The sequence below is a fragment of the Heterodontus francisci genome, chromosome 7 (assembly GCF_036365525.1).
Source record: "Heterodontus francisci isolate sHetFra1 chromosome 7, sHetFra1.hap1, whole genome shotgun sequence".
In the NCBI taxonomy this organism is placed as follows: Eukaryota; Metazoa; Chordata; class Chondrichthyes; order Heterodontiformes; family Heterodontidae; genus Heterodontus; species Heterodontus francisci.
In genome coordinates this window covers 54,647,175-54,664,935 of record NC_090377.1, presented here as the reverse complement: position 1 = coordinate 54,664,935, position 17,761 = coordinate 54,647,175, and the positions used below count along the sequence as shown (strand labels likewise).

The window sequence follows — 17,761 nt, the reverse complement described above, 5'->3', positions numbered from 1 at the left end:
GATGTCTGAGGCATGCCTCTCAAGAGATTTTTGATCTCTGATTCTTCACTTGGTGCATTTTGAGGCAGTTTAGATTCTACAATGAACACAGGCAATGCAATTTTTAAAATAAAAAAAAATGAAGAAAGATCTGTTCATGTTTATTGAGAGCTATGCTGAATTAGAAAAAAAAATCTATATATAAAGCACTTTTCATGATGGGTGAGCATTCCACATATTTTGCAGCCAATGAAGTACTTTTGAAGTGCAGTACAACTGTAATGTAGGGAATCACAGCAGCCCAATTGCATACCATGAGGTTCCACAAAGAGCAATGGGATAATCAACCAGATAATTTGTTTTAGAGACATTGGGTGAAGGAAAGACATTGACCAGGCTACAGAGAAAACTCCCTTGCTCTTTTCAATAATGCAATGGGATCTTTAACACCCATTTGAAGGAGCAGATGTGGCCTCAGTTTAACATCTGATCCAAAAGACAGTATACAACCCCCGCAGTTAAATTGAACTGAAGCATCAGCCTAGATTACCAACACAAATATCTGGAATGAGGCTTGAACTCATGGATTTTCCTGATTCAGAGGCAAGTATTTTAACCACTGAGCCAGAATGTATTTCTTCCAGTAGCAGATAATTTAAGTCTGTAAGAATGAAAATGTTAATTTAACACAAAAAAAATGACAAATAGCAATTAAGGAAGTCAAATCAGTCTTACTGAACATAGGATTGGAGCTGGAATATTTAGGAGCTGTACATGCTTATTGCAAATGCTGCCCCATGCCAATGATTAGGTGGACAGGGCATACACCCCTGGAAATGTCCAACTTTTTAAACAACTTGCATTTCAATGGAGGCTTTACTGTAATAAAACATCCCAAGGCACATTCCAAGATTTATCAAACAAAATTTGACACCAAGTATGACATGAAAAATAGTATGTTATAACTAAGTGTGAAATGAGTTATTTTTGTTGGCAGTTGATGTTTTTTTAATCCAGAAGGAAAAACACAGGAAAAGCAACTGACATTTGGGGTTTCTGCAGACCAAACAGGATATCACTTCCTCAAAACCACAACCAACAGATCGGTTCAAAGCTCGGGAGTCCTGCCACATCCAGTCGTGAATACTGGTGGACAATTAAACAATTAGTGGAAGGAGAGGGAGGAGGAGGCTCCACAAACATCCCCATCCTCAATGATGGTGGAGCCCAGCACACATGTGCAAAAAACAAGGCTGAAGCATTTGCAACCACCTTCAGCCAGAGGTATGGAGTAGGTGATCCATCTCAGCCTCCTCCTGAGGTCCCCACCATCACAGATTCAATTCATTCCAGGTGACAGCAGGAAACAGATCAGTGCACTTGATACAACAAAGACTAATGGTCCTGACAACATCCCAGCTGTAATGTTGAAGACTCATGCTCCAGAACTAGCTGTGCTCCTAGCCAAACTGTTCCAGTACAACTACAACCCTGGTATCCACCTGACAAAGTGGAAAGTTGCCCAGGCACATCCTGTCCACAAAAAGCAGGACAAATCTAACCCAGCCAATTATCACCCCATCAATCCACTCTCAATTTTCAGCAAAGTGATGGAAGGGGACATTAACAATGCTATCAAGCATCACTTACTCAACAATAACCTGCTCACCACTGCTCAGCCTGGGTTCCACCACAGCTACTCAGCTCCAGATCTCATTACAGCCTTGGTCCAAACATGGATAAAAAAGCTGAATTTCAGAGGTGAGGTGAGGTGTGGCTGACTACGCTTGGCATCAAGGCAGCATCTGACTGAGGGTGGGATCAAGGAACCTCAGTAAAATTGAAATCATTTGGAATCAGGGAAAAACTCTCCATTAGCTGGAGTCATATCTAGCATAAAGGGGAGGCAGTGGCATAGTGGTATTGTCACTGCACTAGTAACCCAGAGACCCAGGATATTTCTCTGGGGACATGGGTTTGAATCCCACCACAGTGGAAGGTGGAATTTGAATTCAATTAATCAATCTGGAATTAAAAGCTAGTTTAATGATGGCCGTGAAACCATTGTCAATTGTTGTAAAAGCCCATCTGGTTCACTAATGTCCTTTAGGGAAGGAAATCTGCTGTCCTTACCTGGTCTGGCCTACATGTTACTCCAGACCCACAGCAGTGTGGTTGACTCTGAAATGGCCTGGCAAGCCCTCAATTGTATCTAACTGCTACGAAGTCAATAAAACAAAATGAAACCGGACGGACCACCCGGCATCGACCTGGGCACCGGAAGCGACAACGGCAAACCCAGCCTTGTCGACCCTGCAAAGTCCTCCTTACTAACATCTGGAGTCATACTCATGGAATTATGCCTTACAATGTCCCAGACACTGCTGTCACCATCCCTGGATATGTCCTGTCCCACCGGCAGAACAGACCCAGCAGAGGTGGAGGCACAGTGGTATACAGTTGGGAGGGAGATGCCCTGGGAGTCCTCAACATTGACTCCGGACCCCACGAAGTCTCATGGCATCAGATCAAACATGGGCAAGCAAACCTGCTGCTGATTACCACCTACCGCCCTCCCTCAGTTGATTGAATCAGTACTCCTCCATGTTGATCACCACTTGGAGGAAGCACTGAGGGTGGCAAGGGCACAGAATGTACTCTGTGGGGGACTTCAATGTCCATCACCAAGAGTGGCTCTGTAGTACCACTACTGGCCGAGTCCTAAAGGACATAGCTGCTAAACTGGGTATGCGGCAGCATACTTGACCTCGTCCTCACCCATCTGCCTGCCGTAGATGCATCTGTCCGTGATTATATTGGTAGGAGTGACCACCGCACAGTCCTTGTGCAGACAATATCCCATCTTCACATTGAGGATACCGTCCGTTGTGTTGTGTGGAACTATCACTGTGCTAAATGGGATAGATTTTGAACAGATCTAGCAATGCAAAACTGGCATCCATGAGGCACTGTGGGCCATCAGCAGCAGCAGAATTGTACTCAACCACAATCTGTAACCTCATGGCCCGGCACATTCCCCACTCTACCGTTACCATCGAGCCAGGAGACCAACCCTAGTTCAATGAAGAGTGCAGGAGGGCATGCCAGGAGCAGCACCAGGCATACCTCAAAATGAGGTGTCAACCCCGGTGAAACTACAACACAGGACTACTTACATGCCAAACTGCGTGAGCAGAGGTAACAGAGGTAAGCGATCCCATAAGCAACGGTTCAGATCTAAGCTCTGCAGTCCTGCCACATCCAGTCGTGAATGGTGGTGGGCAATTAAACAACTAACTGGAGGAGGTGGCTCCACAAATATCCCCATCCTCAATGATGGGGGAGCCCAGCACATTAGTGCAAAAGATAAGGCTGAAGCATTTGCAACACTCTTCAGCCAGAAGTGCCGAGTTGATGATCCATCTCGGCCTCCTCCTGAAGTCCCCAGCATCACAGATGCCAGATTTCAGCCAATTCAATTCACTCCACGTGATATCAAGAAATGACTGAAGGCACTGGATACTGCAAAGGCTATGGGCCCTGACAATATTCCGGCAATAGTACTGAAGACCTGTGCTCCAGAACTTGCTGCACCCCTAGCCAAGCTTTTCCAGTATAGCTATAACACTGGCATCTACTGGCAATGTGGAAAATTGCCCAGGTATGTCCTGCACACAAAAAGCAGGACAAATCCAACCCAGCCAATTACCGCCCCATCAGTCTACTCTCAATCATCAGTAAAGTGATGGAATGTGTCATCGACAGTGCTATCAAGTGGCACTTGCTTAGTAATAACCTGCTGAGTGACACTCAGTTTGGGTTCCTCCAGGGCCACTCAGCTCCTGACCTCATTACAGCCTTGGTTCAAGCATGGACAAAAGAGCTGAACTCGAGAGGTGAGGTGAGAGTGACTGCCCTTGACATCAAGGCATGAAAATATCAAGGCTTGGGCTGATAAGTGGCAAGTAACATTCGCGCCACACAAGTGTCAGGCAATGACCATCTCAGAGAAGAGAGAATCTAACCATCTCCCCTTGACATTCAATGGCATTACCATCGCTGAATCTCCCACTATCAACATCCTGGGGGTTACCATTGACCAGAAACTGAACTGGAGTAGCCATATAAATACCGTGGCTACAAGAGCAGGTCAGAGGCTAGGAATTCTGCGGCAAGTAACTCACTTCCTGACTCTCCAGTGCTTGTCCAAATCTACAAGGCACTAGTCAGGGGTGTGATGGAATATTCTCCACTTGCCTAAATGGGTGCAGCTCCAACAACACTCAAGAAGCTCGATACCATCCAGGACAAAGCAGCCTGCTTGATTAGCACCCCATCTACCACCTTCAACATTCACTCCCTTCACCACTGATGCACGGTGGCAGCAATATGTACCATCTACACGATGCAGTGCAGCAACTCACCAAGACTCCTTCGACAGTACTTTCCAAACCCGCGACCTCTACCACCTAGAAAGACAAGGGCAGCAGATGCACGGGAACACCACCACCTGCAAGTTCCCCTCCAAGCCACACACCATCCTGACTTGGAACTACATCGCTGTTCCTTCACTGTCGCTGGGTCAAAATCCTGGAACTCCCTTCCTAACAGCAGTGTGGGTGTACCCACACCCCAAGGACTGCAGCGGTTCAAGAAGGCAGCTCACCACCACCTTCTCAAGGGCAATTAGGGATGGGCAATAAATGCTGGCCGAGCCAGCAATGCCCACATCCTATGAATGAATAAAAAAAAGGAGGCCAATAATGTGAGCAACAGTATATCACTACAGGAGATCCTCAGGGCAGTGTCCTAGGCCCACCCTTCTTCAGCTGTTTCATCAATGACCTTCCCTCCATTTTTATCAGGTCAGAATTGGGGATGTTCATTGATGATTGCAGTCTTTAGTTCTATTCACAACTCCTCAGATAATGAAGCAGTCTGTGCCCACATGCAGCAAGATTTGGACAATATTTAGGCTTGGGCTGATATGTGGCAAGTAACATGTGCATAACACAAGTGCTAGGCAATGACCATCTCCAGACAAGAGAAAGTCTAACCATCTCCCCTTGACATTCAATGGCACTACCATCGTTGATTCCCCACCGTCAACATCCTGGCAGTCACCATTTATTAGAAACTTAACTGGACCAGCCACATAAATACTGTGGAGGCAAGAGCAGATCAGAGGCTGGCTATTCTGCGGTGAGTGACTCACCTCCTGACTCCTCAAAGCCTTTCCATTATCTACAAACACAAGTCTGATGTGTGATAGAATAGATATGTGCAGCTCCAACACTCAAGAAGCTTGCCACATTCCAGAACAAAGAAGCCTGTCTGATTGGCATCTGTCCACCACCTTAAGCATTCACTCCCTCCACCACAGGTGAACCGTGTGTGCAGTGTGAACCATCTGCAAGGTGCACTGCAGCAACCCGCAAGGCTCCTTCGACAGCAACTCCCAAACCAACCTCTACCACATAGAAGGTTAAGGGCAGTGGACACATGGGAACACCACCAAGTTCCCCTCCAGGTCACACACTCCCATCTTGACTTGGAAATATATTGCCATTCCTTCATTGTCACTGAGTCAAATTCCTAGAACTCCTTACCTCACAGCACTACGAGAGTACACCACACAGATTGTAGTGGCTCAAGAAGGTCACACGACCTTCTCAAAGGCAATTAGGGATAGGCAAAAATCCTGGCCTTACCAGTGACACCCACATCCCATGAACGAATAAAATAAAAGCTACCTCAACTGTCTCTGTCCCCTTCCACACCTTCTCACAGGTCACCAAGACTCTCCCCTCCAATCACCCCCAATTCAGACTTTCTTCACCTCCAATTCCCCTGTTCACAGAAACTCTTCAACCATAATACATCTTTCCCTCCAGTTCAGAGAATCTCTGTCTGTCGAACCCTCCCTGGGCTCAGGAGGAGCAGCAGTAACAACAACAACTTGCATTCATAGGGCTGAATTTAATGAGCCTGCCGCCGGGATCGGTGGTGCGCCTGGAAAAGGGAGGCGTTCCTGTGCGTCACGTGTGCAGCCGCGATTACGCGATGGGCGGCCATGTAACATAGTGTAGGTGCCAGTCACCCCCAATCATGTGACGGGGGCGGGAGGTGAGACATCGATTACAGCATCAGCTGACAGCGGTTCAGGTGCTGGCGCCATCTTTAAAAGCCTGCCAGCTCTGTATTCATTCTTGCCTTGCAGCCAATAGAAGGTCTGTTTACAGTCAGGTGCAAAAATTAACAGCACTGTTTCCTACATCATCCAAACCCCCCTAAGAATAGTGGACAGGATGGCAGAAGGTAGACCAAGGATTCTCCTCCAGGCTGCAAGTGAAAGGCAGGAGGTTCTCTTCCCAGCGATGGCAAGGAGGTCCTCCCGCCTGACCAAGCAAGCCTGGATGGAGATCACAGAGGAGGTCAGCAACCGTGGGGTTACCGGTTGCAACTGGAGCAACAGCCTCTTGCGTTCAGCCAATCTGAGTGCTAGGTTCGAATACTCTTTTCTGAGGTTTGCATGTGACTACAGCGTGTGTGACACGGTGAGGCCGCCACTGCCAGCGTGATGACTCAGAGGTTATAACCTCATCATGACAGATACATGGCTGCATCTGGGACACATGCCACCCTTATTCATAGCTCAGCCCCTGTAAATCCCATGACAGCGTGCGTCATCATTAGATATATCTGATCTCCCAGTCGGGGATGAGGGGCCCATAGTAGCAGCGTTGTCATGGTGATACTTATGCCAATTTATAATTTCTCCATCCTTCCTCTTGCAGGAGAAAAGGACGCATAACAGGAGGGAGGTGGCCAGGACTGATGGAGGGGTCCCTTACATTTGTCCTCTATGCTAGGCTGAGGAAGAGACGTTGGAACTAACGGGGAGCCAGGGCGGACATGCTATATCTGATGGGGAGACTGGAGTCCCTGTGCAATAGAGTGATTATTGCCGTTCATCGAAAAATTCATGATGGAGAACCACAGCAGGCAGTTTTAGCATACGGGATATGTGCAGCCACACGTTTCTGCTCTCTCGTGCTGAGACAGCCGAAGCATCTGACAGTCAGTGAACTGTGCATGACCAAGCCCATGCTGAGCCCCAGGCTCATGTTGAGCCTCTGGTGTCGACAGCACAGGGCATACTGGAGCTGCAGGGAGAGGTAAGGCAACATCTGGCGGTGATGCCAGAGCCATGCACAGCCAAGAGTGGACAATGGAGGAATCCATCCATGCCATGACGGCTGCCAGGTCCGAGGCATACGAGCACATGGCTCCTCCATTGAGAGGCTGGTGAACTTCATGGGAAGCCAGATCCTATAGATGTGCAAGGACCTGCACACCATCGCCTTGGCCATGTGCTCAACTCAGCAGTGGCAAGGCGAGAGAAGAACGAGGGGCCTGGAGAATTTTCCCACTCCTCATCCTTCTCTGGTCATCAGGGAGGTTCCAGAGAGCCTTGAAAGGGAGGAGGAGAGGCTGCGCTCCACATCTGGGGGCTCCCCTCAGGGTGCTCGGAGTGTGGACACTGGCTCCTCAGTCCCTCCACCAGTGTGCTCAGCTCTAGCAGCCGCGACACCTGAGGAGAGACCTGCACCCTCCAGGCCTCAGGCACCCAGAGGACAGCCGCCGAAGTCATCTCAGGCCAAGGGGAATCCTGATCAGCAGCCTGCCTCCAGCCCAGCTGCTAGCGGATGGTTCACACTGCATTGAAGCACCCAGAAACATATTAAGTAAAGCACCTAGCCACACTTGGAGATTCATGTGTGTTACAAATAGGTTCATTGTAATTTAATGAAATGCACTTTTGTGACAATCATTAGCCATCATTGTGTCAAACCCATGTTCTATCATGCTTTAATTGTGAGTTTCTGACTTCCACCCTACCCCTTACTGCAGTGCCAATGTGACCACAGCCCTCATTATCATGGCAACGTGACTGCAGATCTCATTAACATGTGTTCTCCCATTAGCACTAGCGTGCATTGCAGCTGGTCAGCATTCAGGTAACACAGATGGAATGGAGGCAGAAGACTACATGCATGAAGATGAGTCCTTATTGGATTCTCAGCGAGTGGACATCAGGGTGGCTGAAAACACGTCATTATGAGGTAGTCTGTTGCCTCATTTGCATGTTGCTCAACATGTTTGGCCTCCATCACCGTGTTATCACCATCCATTGCTGCTTGACTACCACCCCACCCACACCCCCACCCCCCCCCCCCACTGCCTGTCTCTCCTCTGCATCCTCCTCATCAGAGGATGATTGTCACTCAGGCATACCTTTCTCATGCAAGGCCTCCCCCCCTGCCTTGCTAGATTGTGCAGAGCACTGCAGAACACCACAATACACGAGACCCTCGCTAGGGCATAGTGCAGGGCTCCACGAGATCTATTGAGGAAGTGGAACCTCATCTCCAGCAGCCCAATGGCCTTCTCGATGGTTGCTCAGGTGGAGCCATGGCAGATGTCATACCTATCCTGCACTGCATTGCGAGCTTTCCTCACAGACATCAGAAGCCATGTCTCAATGAGTAGCCCTTGTCCCTGAGAAGCAACCCTTGAAGGCGAGCAGGGGATTGAAAAGCTGAGGCACCTGGGACTGACACAGTATGTAGGTATTGTGGCTGCTTCCCGGAAAGGGGGCACACACCTGCAGGAAATGCTTTCGGTGGCCACAGACCAGTTGAACACTGATTTAATGGAAGCCCTTCCTGTTGATGAAGGTGGCTGGCGGGTCAGTTGGAGCCTTGATGGCCACATGTGTGTAATCTATCACACCTTGCAGAGAATCCAGCTACGGCCCCGAAATGGATGGCCCCCTCGGCCTGACTGTCAGGGTCAGTCCGATAGCGCACATAGTGCCATCTCTCTCGAACAGGGCATTGGTCACCTCCTTGATGCAGTGATGGGCTGCAGCCTGGGAGATGCTACACATGCCATCCTTGTGGATCCCTGCAAAGATCCAGATGCGTAGAAATTTAATGCCACGGTAATCTTTAGGGTCACTGGCATAGGGTGTCCCCCAAATCCCAGAGGTCGTAAGTCGTCCTGCAGATGCCGCATAAGTTAGTAATGACCTCCGTGCAGAGCCGCAGTCTTGGTTGACAGTGTTGCTTGGAAATTTGGAGGTTGGTGATGCGAGCTTTGTAGACTCTCTCGTGTACGTGGGCCCTTCTTAGCCTGGATGGCTGCTGCTGCTCTCATCACAGAGCTTCAGGGTCAGGCACAGCTGCTTCTTAGGCCTGCCTCTGTTGGAGGCACCTTAACACGCCAAGGGGATCAAAAAACACAGGGTATATGAGACGCATGGCAGGTGTCCTGAGGCCTTTGGATTGCTTCAGATGCAGAGACAACCCTGCCTTGACAACTTTGCTTATCACTATTTGCTCTGCGGAATATCTGATGTGCCTCAGAACTCCAACTTACTGATGGGCCACCATCATTTTCAGCAGTGTGAACCACCACACACAGTCACACACAGTTACAATACCTTCTAATGTCCACTCACATCCAACCTAAGCCCTCACAGATTTCCCGATACACACAACCCCTTTGCAGAGCCTACATCAGTAGAAAAACAATGGCCTGAGAACACCCCCCCCACCCCCCACACACTTCATGCAGGTGGCTCCCTGCAGTGCTGTCCAGGGGGTCAACAGAGCCGGAGGCTCTATGCCCCACAGAGGGGGCCGCAGACAGGAAAGCTAGCCCCCATGGCCCCATTGATCCTCCCGGAGTGGTTTACTCTGCTGCTCTCGACCATCATGAATTTTAATTTTTACTTACCTGTCTGAGGGCACCTCCATTTAGAAGTGCACCGAGGTCTCTGACCTGCCTCAGCAGTGCCCAATATCCTGGTGGCACTGCTGAGGCTTTAGAGCTGCTGGCCCTCTGATTGGATGGTGGGCCCATAGGTGGCCAATTAGGAGGCCACCTTTGGCAAAATCAACAAGCTGGTCCCAATGCTGGTAAATGCAGACACGAGACCCAATTTTCTCCCTGACATCAGGGTCCCAAAGCCCGTGATAAAATTCAGCTCATTGAGTCATTACAGCACAGAAGGAGGTCATTCAATCCATTGAGTCCATGTCGGCTCTTTGCAAAGCAATCCAATCAGTCCCATTCTCCCACTCCATTCCCATAGCCCTGCGAGTTTATTTCCCTCAAGTGCCTATTCAATTTCCTTTTGAAATTATTCAACGTCTCTACTTCCATCACTCTCATAGGCAGTGAGTACCAGATCATTACCACTTGCTAAAAACATTCTTCTTCACATCCCTCTATATCTCTTGCCCAAAACCTTAAATCTGTTTCCCCTAGTCCATGTACCATGAGCTGATGCGAAGAGCCTTTCCTTGTCTACCTTATCTGAACCTGTCATAATCTTGTACACCTCTATCAAATCTCCCCTCAACCTTCTTTGCTCCAAGGAGAACAACCCCAGCTTCTCCAACCTAACCTTGTAACTAAAATCCCTTATCTATGGAACCATTCTGGTAAATCTCTGCACCCTCTTAAGGAACTTTATATCCTTCCAAAAGTGTGGTGTCCAGAACTCGACGCAATACTCTAGTTATGGCCTAACCAGAGCTAACCAGAGTAACTTCCCTTCTTTTGTACTCAATGCCTCTATTTATGAAGCCCAAGATCCCATATGCTTTGCTAACCACTCTCTCAATATGTCCTGCCACCTTCAAAGATCTATGCACATGAACTCCTAGGTCGTTCTGTGCCTGCACACTCTTCAGAACTGTGCCATTGGGCAGAATTTTACCAGCCCCTCGATGTCAGGGATCATGGCAGAGGGGCCCGTAAAATACCTTCGGAAGCCGCCCGCCACAACCCCCGACACCGAGAAGGCCCCGCCGCAATATACCAGTGGCGGCAAGGCCTCTGTGCGGCCCCTTCAGCGCTTGGCAGCGGGGCCTTTATTTAAACATTAAAATTAATTAAAACCACATGCAAATCAATTTACCTTGTCCGGCGGCCATCCCAAGCCGATATTACGGCCGCCGGCTGCAACCCGTGCAACTCCGGAGTTCCGAGGCGTGACACTGGTGGCGAGTGGGGAGGAGTGAAAATTTCAGGGCAGGGGGGTGGGGGAAGCAGGGAAACCCCTTTTGATTGGGGGGGTGGGGGGAGAGGTGGGAAGAAGTCAAGGTTTAAAGTTGCTTAAGGTCAGGGGGGAAAGGTTGGGATCTGCACAAAAATTTTTTGGGGTGGGGGTGGGGGAATGTCCAATTAATCAATCGATTCTTCCTTGGGGGTGTGGTTGAGGGGAGTGAAAATGTTCTTACATGTGTTAATTTAATTTTCATCATTCTATCTCTTTAAAAATTCAAATGCTCCTCAAGGACTTGAAGCCCTTTAAAAATGGCTCCGGAACCTGCATGGTGGCACCGGAAGCCATTGCTTGAGACAGAACGGCTGTCTCTTCTACATCATTGAGGGCAGCTGCTCCACCCCCTCCATTTAAGTGACCCTCTGCGTGAAATATTACGGTGGCTCAATGACACCGCATCTGCGCCTGAAGTATGCTGACTTCAAAGTGCGCTGCAGCGATGTGTGGTGCACCTATAAAATTCAGCCCATTAAGTCTATATTTCCTCTCCCTATCCCTTCTGCAAAATGCATCACCTCACTCTGTATTAAATTCCATCTGTCACTTGTCTGCTCATTCTGTTAGCCTATTTATGTCCTGTTGCAGGAGATTGGCATCATCCTTACTGTCTGCCACAACTCCAAGTTTGGTGTCATCGGCAAATTTTGAAATTTCACTCTGTATTCCAATATCCAAGTCATTTATATATATCAAAAAACAGTGGTCCTGGCACTGACCCTTGGGCAACACCACTGTCTACCATCCTCCAGTCTGAAAAATAACCATTTACCACGACTCCCTGTTTTCTGTCCTTAAGCCAATTTCTTTGCCCAAGCTGACACTGACCCTCCTATTCTATGAGGCTCAATTCTGTTAACCAGCCTTTTATGTGGCACTTTGTCAAACGCTTTCTCAAAATGGAGTGTCTCCTAATAAAGCAGAGCATGCGCTGCGCGATCGCCAACGTCATCAATGCGTCGAACATTTGCCAGCTTGCCAGTATGAATCCATGCGTGCGCACAGCAACGTCACCACATAATGACGTCAGGCATAATAACGTCAGAGTCCTGTCTCACCACTCAATGGCCGCAATCGCTGTCTCCATCCCTCCCAACTGTACCCCGCTCCCTCCGCAATTGCCGCCTCAATCGCCGCTTCTCTTCTCTGCTCTGCCTGTCTGCTTGCCGCTCCAACCCGCCATTCTCTCCTGCTCCCAGCTGCTTGCTACTCGCTTCCTGCCTTGCTGCTTGCCACCCCCTGCCCCTCGCCACTTGCACCCTGCTCATTCTCCCCCCGCCACTTCTCCAGGTGGCAAGGCAGGGAGTGAGCGGCAGGAGGGAACGGAAAGAAAATGGGCACAGGAATGGCAGGATGGAGCGGCAAACAGTTGGGAACAGCATGATGGAGCAGTGAGAAGTTAGGAGCAGCAGGATGGAGTGGTGAGCAGTCGGGATTGGCGGGATGGAGTGGTGAGCAGTCAGGAGGGACAGGATGGAGGAGTGTGCAGGTGGGAGGGGTGGGATGGAGCAGTGTGAAGTCTGGAGGGTTGGGATAGAGCAGCAAGCAGGCGGGAGGGACGGGATGGAGCAGCGTGAAGGCGGGAGGGATGGGATGGAGCAGCGAGCAGTCGGGGCGGATGGAGCGGCGAGCAATTGGGAGAGGTGGATGGAGTGGCGAGCAGGTGGGAGGGCCGGAATGGAATGGCGAGCAGTCGGGAGAGGTGGGATGGAACGGCGAGCAGTCGGGAGGGGCGGAATGGAGCAGCGAGCAGTCGGGAGTGGCAGATGGAGTGGCGAGCAGTTGGGAGAGGCGGTATGGAGCGGCGAGCAGTCGGGAGCGGCAGATGGAGTGACGTGCAGTCAGACACGGGCGAGAGTGGTGAAGGGAAGTGGCGATCGTGGGAGGAAGCAGGGTACTGTTGCGGGGGGGGGGTGACTGAAGCAGCGATCACAGCCATTAAAGGGCGAGGGGGTTTGGGCTCAAATTGTTTTTTTGTGTCAAATTGAGCAGCGCCACCTTCATTACTGGCAGCTGCCTGAGACGTCGCAGAGCATAGCGTTTCAGTCGATGAGGCTGCATTTGCACATGTGCCAGTACTACACCAGCTAGTGGTTGCATTGTCAGCAAACGCAGCTTTCTTCAAATCCATTTAGACAACATCCACTGCATTCTGTTCATTAACCTTCTCTGTTACTTCATCAAAAAAATTCAACTAGAACATGATCTGCCCTTTACAAATCCATGCTGGCTCTCCTTAATTAACTCAAACATTTCCAAGTGCCTGTTGATTTTTTTCCCCGATTATTGTTTCTAAAACCTTACCCATCACTGATATTAAACAGACCAAGCTGTAGTTAGTAGGAATGTCCTAACACCTTTTCTTGAATAAGGGTGTTACAGTTTTGCCACTCTCCAATCCTCTGGCACCTCTCCCGTATCTAGGGATGATTGGAAGATTATGGAAAGCCATCCGGATCAGGTAACTTATGCACTCGAAGCATAGCCAGCCTTTCCGGTATATCCTGCTTATCAATTTTCACCTCATCCATTACTTCTACTTTCTCCGCTTCGACTGATAGTTTGTCAGCATCCTCGTCCTTAGTAAACACTGATATAAAGTGCTCATGAAGTTTTCTAAACTGAACATTTTGCATCCTTGAATATTAAGCGCCCAGTCCTCCCCATTTTTAAACCATATTTCCATTATTACCACTATATCATATTCCCACAAGGCTATTTTTGCTTGTAGCTCACCAACAATATTCACCACACTTTGTGCATTTACACACATGCATTGTAATCCTGTATTTGTATTCCTCAAGGTCCTTCTTATTCTGCTCCTATCTCATATGGTACTACTTCCATCTCTAGTACTATCCAACACTCTCACTCCTTTAGGCACCTTATTCTTCTTTTCTACTTTTATATGCTGTTGCCCATTCCCCTGTCAATTTAGTTTAAATCTTTCCCAACCAGAGTAGTGAACCTCCCCACGAGGACATTGATCCCAGTACTGTTGAGGTGCAATCCATCCCTTTTGAATAGATGCCTCATGCCCCAGAACTGGTTCCAATGCCGCAAGAATCTGAAATGCTTCCTCCTGCACTATGCCTCAAGCCTTGCATTGATCCTCCCTATCTTCCTATTTCTACTGTCACTGGAGCATGGCACTGGAAGTAATCCAGAGATTACTACCTTCGAGGTTCTACTTTTTAACTTCCTCCCTCGCTCCTGAAATTCTGACCATCAGGCCTCAATACCTTCTCTCTCTATGGACTGGATTTTATGAGCTAGCTGCTGCTCCAAAAATAGTGACACGCCTGTGCAGGCCGCGCACCAAAGAGCCGCCCATAGTCTCAAGCGCAGCCGCTCATTTAAATAGCTGGGGCGGCCCCCCCCACCCCCCCATCATGTGGAGAGGGCGGGCTGACCGTCCCCGGAAATGGTGTCAGCTGCTTGCACGCAGTTGCTGACGCCATTTTTAAATGGCTGTCAGCCCCATCGGCTTATTTAAATATTTAAAGACAGATTGAATAAAATTAAATAAATACATTTCTTTTGCCCCTCTTCCACCCCCCATAACAATTAACTATTTGCCCTTACCCCCCCAAAAAACTTACCTCTAACATCTGACCTTGCCCCCCCCCACACAAACTACATAAAGTTTAAAGTACAACCCGTCCCACCATCCCCTACACCCATGATATTTATTTGATCCCTTCCCGCCCCACACCCATCGTACTGATAAACGTACCTCCTCCCCCCTCCCCACCAGTGTGTTGCCTCGTTTCCCCGGATGGGGATCTGAAGGCACGGGAATGCCGGCCACCGGGCCAAAGATCGCAATGGACCATCAAATTTAAGGCTAAGTACATACAAATCTACTAATTTTATTCATTTGCATATGGTGATTATGGACTCGTCACCGAGTGGCGGGGGGCCACCATGGTGCCCTACCATCACCGGGAGGATTGGGCCAGGCCCTGCCACCATTGAGGTCCATGGGGGCGCCAGCCTATGCGTTTGGAACCGATGTGCACCACAACTTCTGGCTTATTCCCTTGCCCCTGCAGAATATTCTGCACCTTCTCCATGATGTCCTTTACCCTGGCACTAGGGAGGCAACACACCATGAAGGACTCACAATGACGGTTAAAGAAAAGCCTATCTGTCGCTCTAACTATGGAATCTCCTGTAATGACTGCATTGCTACACATTGCTGTTCTCCCCTGTGCAGTCCTTGCCCATTGGTGCCACTGTCTGGACTACACTCCTGCAAGATGTTGTCACTCCTAGCAGTCTACAATGCTAAGTAACAGTTTGAGAGTGGCACACACCCCAAAGGCTGCTGCACTTCCTGATCTTCCAGATGGCCACTCATCTACTATCCTGAACTCTCTCTGCCATTGAGGTGGCCACCTCCTGGATCATATGATCCAGGAAACTCTCCTGTTCCCTGATGTTTCACACTGACTACAGCCCTTCAAGCTCAGAAACCCTGAGCTTCAGCTCAAGAAGCTGGAGACACTTCATACACATGTGATTCCCCCAAGACACATGAATTGTCCTGAAGTTCCCATATGGCATAGGAATTGCAAGCAACAGGTCTCAGCTGCCCACCCATGTCAAGGTTAAAGTTAAGTAAAATGCTAAATGCAAAATTTAACTAAATTTTAGAAAGATATCAACCCTTAAAATTCTCTTACTCACCAAATTCCGTGAGTTTATTACTCAGTAGATGCAGTACTCGGTAGAACTGGACTCTGTTTAACTTACGCCGTGCATTAGCAAAAGCCTCCTTATAAATGCCCAACCTACAACCTATGTGTCAGAAAGTGACCATGCATCTCCTCCAGGTTGAATTCCAATGATTCTGGATTAAAATCTTTGAAGACGTTGTACCTTGAGTCTTTCAATTCTCTACTGCGGCTGGAGTATGCAGAGGTATGGTCAGCAATTGAAGAGCTTTCAAGTTGTGCAAAGGCCATCATTAATGTGGAACAGATTGATAGACTTCAATTGTGCCATGCTACTTGGCCATTCATTTGGTAACTGTTATTTTAGGTAATCATACCTTGGTAGCTTTTGTAGGATGTGCCATCTTTCTTGCATCTACTTCCAATTTGCATTGAGCCTGGCAGCTACTTTCTGCCAGTCATGCTGCACTTTTGTTCTCCATGAAGAGTGTCATGGAGCAGCAAGCAAGATAACCCTTCCTACAAGCTGCTCATACAGCATCATCTCCACTTCATCAGCCCTCAATAAATGGTTTCAGGTGCTATGCTGCTTCACCACGAGCCCTCAGACACAGTTTTGTGCCTCCATATTTCTTTGGCAAATAGTTCTCACCCAAAATAACTTTTGTTAAAGCTGAAAATGCATTTATGTTTGCAGTCTTTGGAAACTGAAACAATTTTTGTTTCCATACACAGCCACTTACCTTTAAGTGGACATACATTTTAAATATTGGCTTTAAGAGTTGATCACTCTTACAATTTCTCACCCTCCTCCTTGGTGAGCTCCCAGGTTCAAACTGAAAAATCTTGCAAGATTCCAAAATTCCCCCATCATTCCCAGTCCTAAATTCTGACAATATTCTGCAAACCAGTATTCTGGAAAGCGCATCCTTGCGGTGGCCAATTTTAATGGGAATCTGTTTACAATGAAGTCAGCATGCCAGTGTTAAGGTGGTGTAATGGTGCCTCTAGGGAATGGAAAACATAGTGTTACCAGTTAGTTACTTACACATGGCTCAGAATACCAGGGATACCTACCACTTTAGACTAAGAAAGCTGTTAGAACCAGTCAGCAGTCAAAATGACTTGGACCTTAAACGCTGCTGGGATTTCACTGATTTCCTTAGGGAACCAAGAGCTGAATTTTCCCAGCCCTGTGGAGACGGAGGGTTGGCAAAATGGCAGAAGGCAGCATCAGAAGAGGAGCCTGATGTCTTCCTGTCGCCATGGCATACTGCCAGCGGCAGGACCCTTTGCGGTGCAGCTGCCCACCGGGCAGCCAATTAAACCACGTAAGTGCTATTTCTCACCCCTTGGGCATTTTGCCCACATCGGGAGGGCCCGCTGCCGCATGAGGAGACTGCCAGGAAAACCCTGGTGGCCTCCAAGTGGGTTCCCCTGGAGGCACTCCATTGCCCATGTTGGGCCCCCCTAGTGGCAATAGTTGCCCCTGCGCCTAACTTGCCACCGCTGTAATAAACCTCCCCATGTCCCGATCGCTAGGGCCTGCCTGCCTGGTCCGCCTTACTCAGCAACACATGTGTCTTTGTGGGCAGTTCGGCATTGAGGCGCTTTCTCCCTTAAGGTGGAGCCTCAGCAGTGGCCACCACTAGCAACGGTGCTGCTGTGCCTGCTGAGCTGCCAGCCCTCTGACTGGACCAGCAGCTCTGAGGCATGACCTGCCATCCTCAATTGGTGACCCTGCCAGTGGCCATTGGCCGCTGGGGGCAAAATTTCATCCCATGGTCCTGCCATCTGCCTCAGCGGGGTCGGCTCCCGCATTCGGCCCCGGCAGTGGGACTTCTTTGAGGCTGACAAAACTCAGCCCGAGTAAATGGCTAAGAATGGCTGCTTATGTCATTTCCATCAGGGTTTTAATGGAACGCTAGTAGAAACTCAATAGTTTTCTACCGAGTTTCATGGCACT

The 17,761-nt window shown here is 49.0% G+C and overlaps 1 protein-coding gene across 2 annotated transcripts in view; it reads right to left on the bottom strand.

Moving 5' to 3' along the window:
- slc38a11 (solute carrier family 38 member 11) overlaps positions 1-17,761 on the bottom strand; it is a 165,728-nt gene that overhangs the window by 101,836 nt on the left and 46,131 nt on the right. The gene's annotated exons all lie outside the window — the stretch shown is intronic.